We start from the raw sequence: 14,671 nt of genomic DNA, 5'->3' as shown, positions 1-14,671 counted from the left end.
TCAGCTAACAAGAACAAAATACTTAAGTAAAATGACATGCACTTGTGTGACTCTGATGGAAACAGGGTTCAAATAAAATAGTATTTGTCACGTGCTGTGAAATGCTTACTTACTTGCCCTTAACCAACAATGCAGTTCAAGAAAGAAAATATTTACTAAATAAACAAAAGTAAAAAATAAAATAAAAAGTAACACAGTAAAATAACAATATCGAGGCTATATACAGGGGGTACCGGTACCGAGTCAATGTGCAGGGTACAGGTTAGTCGAGGTAATTTGTATATGTAGGTAGGGGTAAAGTGACTATGCATAGATAAAACAGTGAGTAGCAGCAATGTAAAAACAAAGGGGGGTGTCAATGTAAATAGTCCGGGTGGACATTTGATTAATTGTTCAGCAGTCTTATGACTTGGGGGTAGACGCTGTTAAGGGGCCTTTTGGAACTAGACTTGGTGCTCCGGTACCGCATGCCGGTAGCAGAGAGAACAGTCTATGACTTGGGTGACTGGAGTCTTTAACAGTGTTTTGGGCCTTCCTCTGACACCGCCAGGTATATAGGTCTTGGATGGCAGGAAGCTTGGCCCCAGTGATGTACTGGGCCGTACGCACTATCCTCTGTGGCGCATTATGGTCGGGAATGCCGAGCAGTTGCCATACCAGGCGGTGATACAACCGGTGAGGATGCTCTCGATGGTGCAGCTGTGTAACTTTTTGAGGAACTGGGGACCCATGCCAAATCTTTTCAGTCTCCTGAATAAACAAGTCCAGGTGGTAACATTTAGTCACGCAAACATGCTAAATGCAATATGTATTGATAATACATAATACTTTTGGCACCTTTAACTAAAATACTTAGGCAACCCTATGCAAAATGTTTTTTGTTTAATACAATTTTAATGACAGACTTTCAAGCAAAAAGAAAATGGTTCTTACCTTTCTCTCCCCCTCAAGATGAAAAAGCTCTCAGAGCTAAGGAAAAATACCTAGAAACGGTTAAAAAACTACCAATAAGGTAACCTTTATACAAAAATATAAAAGGAAAACAGTCAAATTTAAACAGTATTACAAAATCTAAAAACTACTTTGGTGAAAAAATAAAAAGACTCAAAAGCATTATAGAAAAACAGGGTTTCCCAACTAGCGGCCCGCGGGTGATTTTATTTAGCCCCCCCAAGCTTTCTGAGCAATTTTCTTTAGGTGTTCCGTCAACGGGACAGTTGTAAATCATGTAGCAACGTTTGTTATGATCGCACATTTTAGAGAAACAACAAATGTCGGTACATATAAGTGTCTTATATCGGCTGAAAGCTTACATTTTTGTTAATATAACTTCACTGTCCAATTTACAGTAGCTATTACTGCAAAAAAATGCCATGCTATTGTTTGAGGAGAGCTCCTAACAACAAAACACTTTTTTTCACAGCGATAGGTTTGATAAATTCACCTCTGAAGGTGAAATGTGTACTTACATTCTGAAATCTTGCTCTTACTTATCACCCCAAGGGTGCCAGAGATAACATGAAGTGTCGTTTTGTTAGATCAAATCCCTTTTCATATCCTAAAAGGTCCATATAGCATGATCCATTTTGTATTTCTACCTGTTCAATTTGCAAAGTAAGGAATCTGTGAAAATCTAACCCTAAACGTTGTTTCAATCAGTCAAATTACGTTCAGATTTATACGGAGAGTTATGAAGTTATGAAAACTTGTGTGTGTTTTGCAAATGTTGAACTTACAATAAGGCTACTAATACTGGAAAATCTAAATTAAAGTCCAAGTATACAGATTTGACGATATTCTTGCAGAGAAATGTAATCCTTCACGATTTGCCCAAATGTACCTGGGTCACTTCACACTAAATGTCATGTAGCTTGCTCATACTTCAAGTTATCAGTCTGAAACTTTGCACAAACACTGCTGCCCTTTTTTGGACACCATCGGAATTACAAACAGAGTGATGGCTAGATATGGGACCTTTCTGTTGCATTTCAAAGATGGTGGTAGAAAAAAAATACAAAAAAAACGGTTGGGTTTTTTCTTTGTATTTTCTTCTACCAGATCTATTGTGTTATATTCTACTACATTCAATTCACATTTCCATAAACTTTCAAGTGTTTCCTTTCAAATGATACCAAGAATATGCATATCCTTGCTTCAGGTCCTGAGCTACAGGCAGTTAGATTAGGGTATGTCCTTTTAGGCGAAACTTTAAAAAAGGGGCGGATCCTTAAGAGGTTTAAATGATCACAGTGGAAGCGCTGTCTCACAATGGGGTGAGGTAACATGGACATTAGACTCATAGGATTGCACGCTTGAAAACAAACTAGTCACAAGCAGTACGGCTGGTTGGGTTGTGTATCGGAGGACGCATGACATTCAGCCTTCGTCTCTCCCGAGCCCGTACGGGAGTTGTAGCAATGAGACAAGATACTACAACAATTGGATACCACGAAATTGGGGAGAAAAAAAAAAAGAAAAAAAAACTGTAATATCGCTCCTCCGGACCTGCCTATTTCACAGCTGTCGGTTATTCCTTGTCCTCCGTCCGAAGAGGCCCGATAAAGGCTTCTCAGCTGTGAAATAGGCAGGTCCGGAGGAGCGATATTAGTTTTTTTCTTTTTTTTTTTTTTTTTTTTTTCTCCCCAAGCCAGCTGCACCAACCTTGACTTTCTTTGCAAAAAATGCTACATTCTCTCAGCCTCATTGCAACATGTGTAAAATAGCATGAGATAAGCTATACAACTCCACATTTCTCTCTTTGCCCCATGGCAAAATGTGTTGAATTGTAGGAAGTTAGCTGTTCCCCCCCCCCCCCCAGAACAGCAGCGCCTGAGACCGCGATCTCTACCACCATAAACAAAACTGAATTTCTCGTTGAAGAATGGTGTCGCATTCCTCCAATAGAGTTCCAGACATTTGTAGACTATATGGCAAGACACTTTAAAGCTGTGCTGGTGGCTCGTGGCCCAATGCCCTATTAAGACGATTTGTGTTAGTGTTTCCCTTATTTTGGCAGTATTGTGAATTTTCCAGTATCTGTACTGTTTTCTTAAAAGTAGTAAGCAGAATCGATATAGGGTTAACCATGTGTAAACAGAACCAATATGAATGTACAAGCTGAATCAATACAGGCTTAACCGTTACGTGTCATGCCTGGACTTATGAAGGCCATTGGACACGCACATTGATCATTTAAAGGCACCACTAGACATGCATCTGTATTAGAAACATGTATTATTTTTTGTATTGGTACTATGGGGACACCACCAATATAATATAAGATGAGCATAAATACAGTGCCTTGCGAAAGTATTCGGCCCCCTTGAACTTTACGACCTTTTGCCACATTTCAGGCTTCAAACATAAAGATATAAAACTGTATTTTTTTGTGACGAATCAACAACAAGTGGGACACAATCATGAAGTGGAACGACATTTATTGGATATTTCAAACTTTTTTAACAAATCAAAAACTGAAAAATTGGGCGTGCAAAATTATTCAGCCCCCTTAAGTTAATACTTTGTAGCGCCACCTTTTGCTGCGATTACAGCTGTAAGTCGCTTGGGGTATGTCTCTATCAGTTTTGCACATCGAGAGACTGACATTTTTTCCCATTCCTCCTTGCAAAACAGCTCGAGCTCAGTGAGGTTTGATGGAGAGCATTTGTGAACAGCAGTTTTTAGTTCTTTCCACAGATTCTCGATTGGATTCAGGTCTGGACTTTGACTTGGCCATTCTAACACCTGGATATGTTTATTTTTGAACCATTCCATTGTAGATTTTGCTTTATGTTTTGGATCATTGTCTTGTTGGAAGACAAATCTCCGTCCCAGTCTCAGGTCTTTTGCAGACTCCATCAGGTTTTCTTCCAGAATGGTCCTGTATTTGGCTCCATCCATCATCCCATCAATTTTAACCATCTTCCCTGTCCCTGCTGAAGAAAAGCAGGCCCAAACCATGATGCTGCCACCACCATGTTTGACAGTGGGGATGGTGTGTTCAGCTGTGTTGCTTTTACGTCAAACATAACGTTTTGCATTGTTGCCAAAAAGTTCAATTTTGGTTTCATCTGACCAGAGCACCTTCTTCCACATGTTTGGTGTGTCTCCCAGGTGTCTTGTGGCAATCTTTAAATTACACTTTTTATGGATATCTTTAAGAAATGGCTTTCTTCTTGCCACTCTTCCATAAAGGCCAGATTTGTGCAATATACGACTGATTGTTGTCCTATGGACAGAGTCTCCCACCTCAGCTGTAGATCTCTGCAGTTCATCCAGAGTGATCATGGGCCTCTTGGCTGCATCTCTGATCAGTCTTCTCCTTGTATGAGCTGAAAGTTTAGAGGGACGGCCAGGTCTTGGTAGATTTGCAGTGGTCTGATACTCCTTCCATTTCAATATTATCGCTTGCACAGTGCTCCTTGGGATGTTTAAAGCTTGGGAAATCTTTTTGTATCCAAATCTGGCTTTAAACTTCTTCACAACAGTATCTCGGACCTGCCTGGTGTGTTCCTTGTTCTTCATGATGCTCTCTGCGCTTTTAACGGACCTCTGAGACTATCACAGTGCAGGTGAATTTATACGGAGACTTGATTACACAGAGGTGGATTGTATTTATCATCATTAGTCATTTAGGTCAACATTGGATCATTCAGAGATCCTCACTGAACTTCTGGAGATAGTTTGCTGCACTGAAAGTAAAGGGGCTGAATAATTTTGCACGCCCAATTTTTCAGTTTTTGATTTGTTAAAAAAGTTTGAAATATCCAATAAATATCGTTCCACTTCATGATTGTGTCCCACTTGTTGTTGATTCTTCACAAAAAAATACAGTTTTATATCTTTATGTTTGAAGCCTGAAATGTGGCAAAAGGTCGCAAAGTTCAAGGGGGCCGAATACTTTCGCAAGGCACTGTAAGTCAGAAGTGAGACTGAAAGATAATGGTGGCGAAAGGATAAAGGTTATTAAACATTTACAGTTGAAGTCGGAAGTTTACATACACCTTAGCCAAATACATTTAAACTCAGTTTTTCACAATTCCTGACATTTAATACTAGTAAAAATTCCCAGTCTAAGGTCAGTTATGACCACCACTTTATTTTAAGAATGTAAAATGTCAGAATAATAGTAGAAAGTGATTTATTTCAGCTTTTATTTCTTTCATCACATTCCTAGTGGGTCAGAAGTTTGCATACACTCAATTAGTATTTGGTAGCATTGCCTTTCAATTGTTTAACTTGGGTCAAGCATTTCGGTAGCCTTCCACAAGCTTCCCACAATAAGTTGGGTCAATTTTGGCCCATTCCTCCTGACAGAGCTGGTGTAACTGAGTCAGGTTTGTAGGCCTCCTTGCTCGCACATGCTTTTTCAGTTCTGCCCACACATTTTCTATAGGATTTAGGTCAAGGCTTTGTGATGGCCACTCCAATACCTTGACTTTGTTGTCCTTAAGCCCTTTTGCCACAACTTTGGAAGTATGCTTGGGGTCATTGTCCATTTGGAAGACCCATTTGCAACCAAGCTTTACCTTCCTGACTGATGTCTTGAGATGTTGCTTCAATATATCCACTTAATTTCCCTGCCTCATGATGCCATCTATTTTGTGAAGTGCACCAGTCCCTCCTGCAGCAAAGCACCACCACAACATGATGCTGCCACTCCCCGTGCTTCACGTTTGGGATGTTCTTCGGCTTGCAAGTCTCCCCCTTTCTCCAAAAAGTACAATATTTGTCCCCATGTGCAGCTGCAAACCGTAGTCTGGCTTTTTTATGGCGGTTTTGGAGCAGTGGCTTCTTCGTTGCTGAGCAGCCTTTCAGGTTATGTCGATATAGGACTCGTTTTACTGTGGATATAGATAATTTTGTACCTGTTTCCTCCAGCATCTTCACAAGGTCCTTTGCTGTTGTTCTGGGATTGATTTGCACTTTTCGCACCAAAGTATGTTTATATCTTGGAGACAGAACGTGTCTCCTTCCTGAGCGGTATGACGGCTCCGTGGTCCCATGGTGTTTATACTTGCATACTATTGTTTGTACAGAAGTACCTTCAGGCGTTTGGAAATTGCTCCCAAGGATGAACCAGACTTGTGGAGGTCTACAAATAGTTTTCTGAGGTCTAACTAATTCAGAGGACCGCCCCTGAGCCCAGTTAGGGTCAGACATCTTGGGACAGCCCTCTTCGGCCCTTCCGAATAAAACCCCCACTCGGGTTTTCGATCAGCAGACCGAGCTTATCTCAATTACGAGATGGCTAAAGGTTGCAGACCATGTTTTTCTCCATTAAGAGGACAAAGGTTGTAGACCATTTCTGAATATTTTAACCATACCACGTGGTTAAACTCTTAGACTATCGATACCGACAGAATAAGAACAAGTCTTTGATATTAATTACTAGTCTGCAGCTAGGAATTCGGTATCATTGAACGCGAAGAACGACAACCGCCGAAACATCCATGCTATAACGAATGTCACTCTGAACAATCCCCTCTAACCACAACCGAGAGAGAGATGGAGAGTGATGGACAATTCTACAAAATAAATGAACTTTTCACCTGTGATCAAGACGACACACTGAGTGAGCGTAAATATATATATTGATTGCAATTGTTCCCGAATGAGTGAGCGTTCATGTGCAAAGGATTAGCATTTCAATTGTTATAAATATTAACTCTGTAGTGACTTCTTAGTCAACCCCCACTTCCCCTTTTGTCTAACAAGTCGCCATGCCGGTTTAGCCCACTAGGGCACATTCTCCTATCATTTCAAGTAACCACATTTACCTTGTTTGTTTATGCATTTCTGTGAATTACTTAGTTAGTAATAAATAAATGATTTAAGACAATTGATGTGTGGATGACTCATAGTAAAGACTGGGTTTGTGCAGATAACCAACAATTTACGACGTTTGGAATGAGACTAACAAAGTAAATAATTCATTAATTCGAAGACTAATTGATCAGATAAAATATCTGAAAAGTTATTTTAGGAAATTATAACTTAGTAATCTGAATATTTTTCCTTGGTGCCCTGACTTCCTAGTTAATTAGTTACGTGATTAATCAGTTGATCGCGTAATAACTAATTAATTACAGAGAATCTTTGATAAAAACGATCAGTCTTCAGTTAATGATAGTAAAGACACGACAATAGACAGGTGTGTGCCTTTCCAAATCATGTCCAATCAATTGAATTTACCACAGGTGGACTCCAATCAAGTTGTAGAAACATCTCAAGGATGATCAATGGTAACAGGATGCACCTGAGCACAATTTCAAATCTCATAGCAAAGGGTCTGAATACTTATGTAAATAAGGTATTTCTAAAACCTGTTTTCACTTTGTCATTATGGGGTATTGTGTGTAGATTGATGAGGGAATACAAATAATTTAATCCATTTTAGAATAAGGCTGTAACGTAACAAAATGTGGAAAAGGGGAAGGGGTCTGAATACTTTCCGAATGCACTGGTAGGTTGATTGGTAGGTCACGCTATATTTAGATACTTCAAATACTGCCTGAGACACCTTTGCTATTTGACTCTGTACTCAATAAATGGTGAAACAGTATTTGTGATGGTGTTCTTTGTTCATATGCATATGCATGAAACGTACATTATGGAAAACATGTCTCACACTAGGGCTGGGCGATATGGCAAATAAATTATCACGATATCTATATATTTTTTCATTCGACAACGATAATTATCACAATATTAATCAAATAATGTTTAAAAGGTGCATATCTGCTTCAGACTCAAGAATGCCTAATGCCTGAACAAACCACTAGGCACCGTTGGGCCAGTAACCAAAAGGTTGCTAGATCAAATCCCTGAGCTGACAAGGTAAAAATCTGTTGTTTTACTCCTGAAAAAGGGAGTTAACCCACTGTTCCCTGATAGGCCGTCATTGTAAATAAGAAGTTGTTCTTAACTGACTTGCCTAGTTAAATAAAGGTTACATTTTTTTTAATTGTGAGCTACACGTAAAAATAATACTTTAAGGAAAATTGTTCCATGTTTGCAGTCAGGGAGCACGCACCTGGGGTCAATTAAATTGATATGCCAATTGAAACCTTTTTCGACTCTGCTAATTGGTATCATGTCCTTAGCAATGCAATGCATAATAGCATTTGTGATGTCAGTGTCTTTTCGATATTTGCTTGTAGGGCATAAACGCTGTCAGTGTTGACTGCTTCGTGCAAACATCCCTAGATTGTCTGGTGCTTGAGGGGCGTTTATCAATACCGTGGTGTAAACTCAAACTTCCTGCATGTTCCAAAGAGTGATTTTGCTTCAGATGTTGAAAAAGGTTTGTTGTATTACTAGACTTTGTTGCCACCTGTCTACGGCACAATTTTCACTGAACATTGCTCTACTCTTTGTCAGACTTCAAAAAGCCAAACCACTTCCAAATTACTGAAACAGTTGAACCCTTTTCATCAATCATTTCTTAGTTGGAAGCTGCTCCTTCTCAACGGCTATTACTGCCACTGTTTTCGCCTGCATCACTCATTTTTCGTGGTTAATAGTGGCTACTCTATCATTCGAGGTACTAAATGGTTTTTAGTGGGCGTATACCTCTCCACGTGCATATTGTCACTTCTCCGCACGTTCCTGCTGCTGTCACGACCCTTGTCGTTGGTGGAAGAAGTGGACCAAAGCACAGCTGGGTAAGTGTTCATGATTTATTATCAAAACACTTGAACAAAGAGGACAACGAACAGTTCTGTCAGGTGCAGAAAACAGAAAATAATCCCCCACAAACACAGGTGGGAAAAGGCTGCCTAAGTATGATTCTCAATCAGAGACAACGATAAACAGCTGTCCCTGATTGAGAACCATACCCGGCCAAAACATAGAAATACAAAACTTAGAAATAAAGAACATAGAATGCCCACCCAAATCACACCCTGACCAAACCAAAATAGACATAAAAAGCTCTCTAAGGTCAGGGCATGACAGCTGCGTCAGAGGTGAAATGGACTGCTGTCCCTAATTATTCTATATCAACATTATCGAAAATGAATCTAAAAGTTTTTGTATCGTTATTGAGGGAAGTAATTACCTCGATAATTATTGATATTGATTTATTGATTGATTTAATTTTCAAGTGCCCATACTATTTCCTTTGGAAGTAGGAAGAAGAAGCAATATAAGGTTAAACATAAGACATATGTAAACAGAATGAAGGTGGAAAGACTATGGAAGTGCAGGAGTGGTCCAACACAGAGTTAAGCATTAGACCTAAAGAAACAGAACTAAGTGGTATCTATGTGAATAAGCTAAACTGAGCCAAAAAAAACAGACTGTTTGGAGCCACATAGAATCTAGTCAAGGCAAACACAGGGTACATGGGTTAATCATTTCCAAGTGACATAGACCTAAACTGGTGTGGGACAGTGACTATGAATTTTTACCAACCAATACAGGAGCCACAAACTATGTATATGTATTGGGAAGACATGGTTGTGTTCATTAAAATCTATTTGAAATGTACTTATAATGGGAACATATATACGTAATAAATGTATTCTTTTTTATAGAGGACCTGTTGTTGCACCACCAATATAATCTAACCTGAGCCAGATGTGGGCGTACACAAGCCAGAATTAAGTCATAAAGATAATAGTGGCGCATGTCCAAGGGGAGTTAATCATTTACATAGAAGGGAGGGAACATGTCTGATGGAAATGTATAAATACTGATGTTCTGAACAAGAAGAGTAATTTATTCCATGGAATTGCTCAGCTTTGTTACTGTTTGTAAAAAAAAAAAAAGTATATTTGGATTCACAAGCTCCGGTATCTGAGAAATATTTGATTCAATATTTCCACCACACTAATGATTTAATAATATAACTAATGTTTAATAATAGTTAAAGCTCAGAAATCCAAACCCCTCAGTAGGAAAGTTTATAATGTAAACCACCTAAATATACTCACATTCATTGAACATGTAGTATTTGAAACTCACACATTCCTTTCTCAAATACTTGTGCTATAATCCCACAGTCTCGTTATCATTCTCCATACCTTATATTGTCATGGAAATATTTGGTCAATCATATTTCACAAATACCGGAGCATGTGAGTACAAATAGACTTTTTATTACTTTATAATAAAAGCCGAGCTGGATGATGAAAACAACTGCCTTCCAGTCTTGGCACACACATTTTATACACGTGTCCTCCTTACGTCATACTCATAGTAACTGCTCTTAATGGCTCATCACCTCTGGCATTTAGCCACTGTTATCATATTGCCTTCATATTCGGACATGCAACCTGTAGAGTCACAGAAATAGTTTCATGCATGTAGGACCATAGCAACAGACCTTGGCACTCTACAGGAATAACCAATACATGACATCCTGCTGACTCCACTGAAAGGGGAACCCCTGTTCTGGAAAAGACCCAAGAGGTGTAACCATAGTTGGCCATAACAGTTACAAGAATAACCGACAGGTGCATATCTAATGGTGTCCAAAACCTAGAGCACATATAGAGTACTAGTTTTGCTGACTCCTGAAATAAATAATTGTCACATATGTACTGAAAAATTCAGAATAATATTCCAATGCATCCAACATTATGCATATGCCGACCATGGTATTGGGGAACTGCTATTTGAGAGCTCATCTGGTTTAGAAATCCTACTCTGGTTATCTTATTGCAGAGCACATTGTACAACTGTTTTTAGCAGTAGCAGTGCGTGGGTAAAATCACCAGGGAAGCCAAGCCCCCACCCCCCTCTATAACCTGTTAATTCATATGCCCTGCGACCGTGATATATAGGCCTAGAGGCAGAGGCATTAAGAAGACACTGTGGCAGAAATAAATTCAACCACACCTTTGTTTAATCGAACTGCTTTGCTTTATCTTGGCCAGGTCGCAATTGTAAATGAGAACTTGTTCTCAACTTGCCTACCTGGTTAAATAAAGGTGAAATAAAAATAAATAAATAAGATCACAAAACCGGATAGCAACCTCTGTCCAGTGAAGTCCACAAAGCATATTGCATGTACAGTAACAGACAGTTAGTTACATGACCTACGGCATGGTCAAGTAAATTAAGGTTTCCAACATTTTCAGACCACTAAACAACGAATGATTTAGAACCACAGAGAGTTACCGCAACTCGCAAAGAAAACAGGAGCTGCCTCCACTATTCCAGCACCATTTCAATTTCAACATTTCAACATCATCATATCACCTCTGCATAGTTGAATACAGTGACAACTAAAAGATACCAAAAACAATGTAGTCCAGCTAAATACGATGTGGCTGTCCATGGTTCTGATGTCTGTATGCACATGTGTATGTGTGTGTGTGTGTGTGCGCGTTTGTGCAAGTAGAAAAACATGTTGACTCACCTTACTTGTGGAGAAACGCCAATGCAATCCTCCTATTTTTCATGTTGATGAAACGGTCTATGACTCTTTCATACAGTACACGCTTTTATTTGTTGTTGTCCTCGGCTATCTAGCTAAAATGCTTGCTCGCTAGCCTAACTTCCATTCATGGGCAACGTTAGCTAGTTAACATTAGCCTTCTACATCTAGCTTCATATTGAACTTCCATACATTTAGGCCGGGGGCACAATGTATTTTATAGTTGGATCAGAATCGCCATTATAATCATTGGCCAGTATGGAGAATTAAGTAAAACCACAAGTCCAAATCCCTATCTTCATCCATGGCTAATTTAGGAAATGCCAATATTAGCTAGCTAGCCACTGGAGGACAACAACACAACGAGATGCAACAATTCAAGTTTTTCTGTCAATGACGTGTGCTCTCAATGGAATTTGATAGGAGTGACGCCAAAATCCAAGCTGACTTCTCTTGACAATTTTTTTTGGTGCTCCAGGACCATTCACAGTTGAGTTCGCTCAGTTTAGCTCAATGCTGATTGGCTAATTTTGCTGTGAGATACATTCAGTCTCTTGGGAATTTAAGGAAACACAGAGAGACGAGAGATAAATTATATATTTATTATTATTTTTAAAACATTTTTTGGGGAAGCCTGGCTTCCCTTGGCATCCATGAATACACCCCACTGGTTTTTAGAGAAGATTGCATTGCAAGGTATGCTATATGTGTAGGTTATGCCATACAGTATGTATTGGCTAATCTGCATATGCAGCTGTCGTTTTTAAACCTACATTCTAGCAACATGACATATCTTTCTTTGTATGCACATGCTTTCATTTGCGAGCTTGCATTGACAAAGAAGGAAACCGAATTTACCAAAAATCTTTACAAAAATAAATTAATCTTCGGTGCTGCTCGTGGCAACGTCATGTCGTCGAGTCTACGGTTAAGAACATTTAATCATGTGAAGAAAAAAAAACATTTAATCATGTGACAATTTTTGTTTCAGATGTGACAAAGTCCAAAATCTGTTGTCTTGATTTTGATGGTAAATTTAATAATCTTTTGCATATAAGACAAAATAAATGTATAATCTCAACAAACATGATGCTTGAGACAATTGATTTGGAGTATATTAATTAAAGAGCCACTGAACACGTCGATTGGCACGTGTTTTTCTATTGCTCATATATTTTTGGAGGTGAGTTTCCTGACAGATTTCGTGTTTGGTTAATGATGTTCGTCCCCCATGAACCACTGTAGACGCGGAAGCCTATTTCACTTCCTCAAAGTCCCCAGAATGAATCTAAGAAATCTGTATATAATTTGGTCATTTTAGCCGTGGATGTTTTCAAACTTTATTTGTCACATGCGCCGTATACAACAAGTATAGACCTTACCGTGAAATGCTTACTTACAAGCCCATAACAAACAGTGCAGTTCAAGAAGAGTTAAGAAAATATTTACCAAATAAACTAAAGTAAAAAGTAACACAATAAAATAACAAGGCTATATACAAGGGGTACCAAGTCAATGTGAAGGGCTACAGGTTAGTCGAGGTAATTTGTACATGTAGGTAGGGGTGAAGTGACTATGCATAGATAATAAACAGCGAGTAGCTTCAGAGTACAAAACAAATGGAGGGGGCGGGGGTGTCAATGTAAATAGTCCGGTGGCCATTTGATTAATTGTTCAGCAGTCTTATGGCTTGGGGGTAGAAGCTGTTAAGGAGCCTTTTGGTCCTAGACTTGACGCTCCGGTACCGCTTGCCATGCGGTAGCAGAGAAAACAGTCTATTTGTATTTATTACTCTTCCTGTGGTCCAGCAAAATTAAAGCAGTTTATACAATTTTAAAACATTACAATACATTCACAACAGATTTCACAACACACTGTGTGCCCTCAGGCCCCTACAACACCACTACCACATAGCTACAGTACTAAATCCATGTGTATGTATAGTGTGTATGTTATTGTGTGTGTGTGTGTGTGTGTGTGTGTGTGTGTCTGTGCCAATGTTTGTGTACTTCACAAGTCCCCGCTGTTCCATAAGGTGTTTTTTTTAATCTGTTTTTTAAATCTAATTTTACTGCTTGCGTCAGTTACTTAAAATATGGAATAGAGTTCCGTGTAGTCATGTCTCTATGTAGTACTGTGTGCCTCTCATAGTCTGTTCTGGACTTGGAGACTGTGAAGAGACTTCTTGTGACATGTCTTGTGGGGTATGCATGGGTGTCCGAGCTGTGTGTTTAGACAGAAAGCTCGGTGCATTCAACATGTCAATAACTCTCATAAATAAAAGTAGTGATGAAGTCAATCTCTCCTCCACTTTCCAAGGACCAGCCGTGCTGCCCTGCTTTGAGCCAAATCCAATTTTTCTACGTCCTTTTTTGTGACAACTGAACAGTAGTCAAGGTGCGACAAAATTAGGGCCTATAGGACCTGCCTTGTTGATAGTGTTGTTAAGAAAGCAGAGCATTGCTTTATTATAGACAGACCTCTCCCCATCTTAGCTACTACTGCATCAATATGTTTTGACCATGACAGTTTACAATCCAGTGTTACTCCAAGCAGTTTAGTCATCTCAACTTGCTCAATTTCCACATTATTTATTACAAGTTTTAGTTGAGGTTTAGGGTTTAGTCAGTGTTTTGTTCCAAATACAATGCTTTTAGTTTTAGCCCTAAATATTTCTAACTTATTCCTTGCCACCCACTCTGAAATTAACTGCAGTTATTTGTTGAGTGTTGCAGTAATTTTAGTCACTGTAGTAGCTGATGTGTATAGGGTTGAGTCATCCGCATACATAGAAACTCTGGCTTTACTCAAAGCCAGTGGCATGTCGTTAGTAAAAATTGAAAAAAGCAAGGGGCCTAAACAGCTACCCTGGGTAATTCCTGATTCTAACTGGATTATATTTGATAGGTTTCCATTAAAGAACAACCTATGTGTTCTGTTAGACAAGTAACTCGTTATCCACATTATATCATGGGGTGTAAAGCCATAACATATAAGTTTTTCCAGCAGCAGATTATGATCAATAATGTCAAAAGCTGCACTTAAGTCTAACAAGACAGCCCCCACAATCATTTTATCATCAATTTATTTCAGCCAATCATCAGTCATTTGTGTAAGTGCTGTGCTTGTTGAGTGTCCTTCCCTATAAGCATGCTGAAAATCTGTTGTCAATTTGTTTTCTGTAAAATAGCATTGTATCTGGTCAAACACAATTTTTTCCAGATGTTTACTAAGGGTTGGTAACAGGCTGATTGGTCGGTTATTTGAGCCAGTAAAGGGGGCTTT

The sequence above is a fragment of the Oncorhynchus clarkii genome, chromosome 18 (genome assembly GCF_045791955.1).
Source record: "Oncorhynchus clarkii lewisi isolate Uvic-CL-2024 chromosome 18, UVic_Ocla_1.0, whole genome shotgun sequence".
NCBI classification, from domain to species: Eukaryota; Metazoa; Chordata; class Actinopteri; order Salmoniformes; family Salmonidae; genus Oncorhynchus; species Oncorhynchus clarkii.
The sequence above is the reverse complement of the archived record's forward strand: the minus strand, read 5'-3'. Positions refer to the sequence as shown.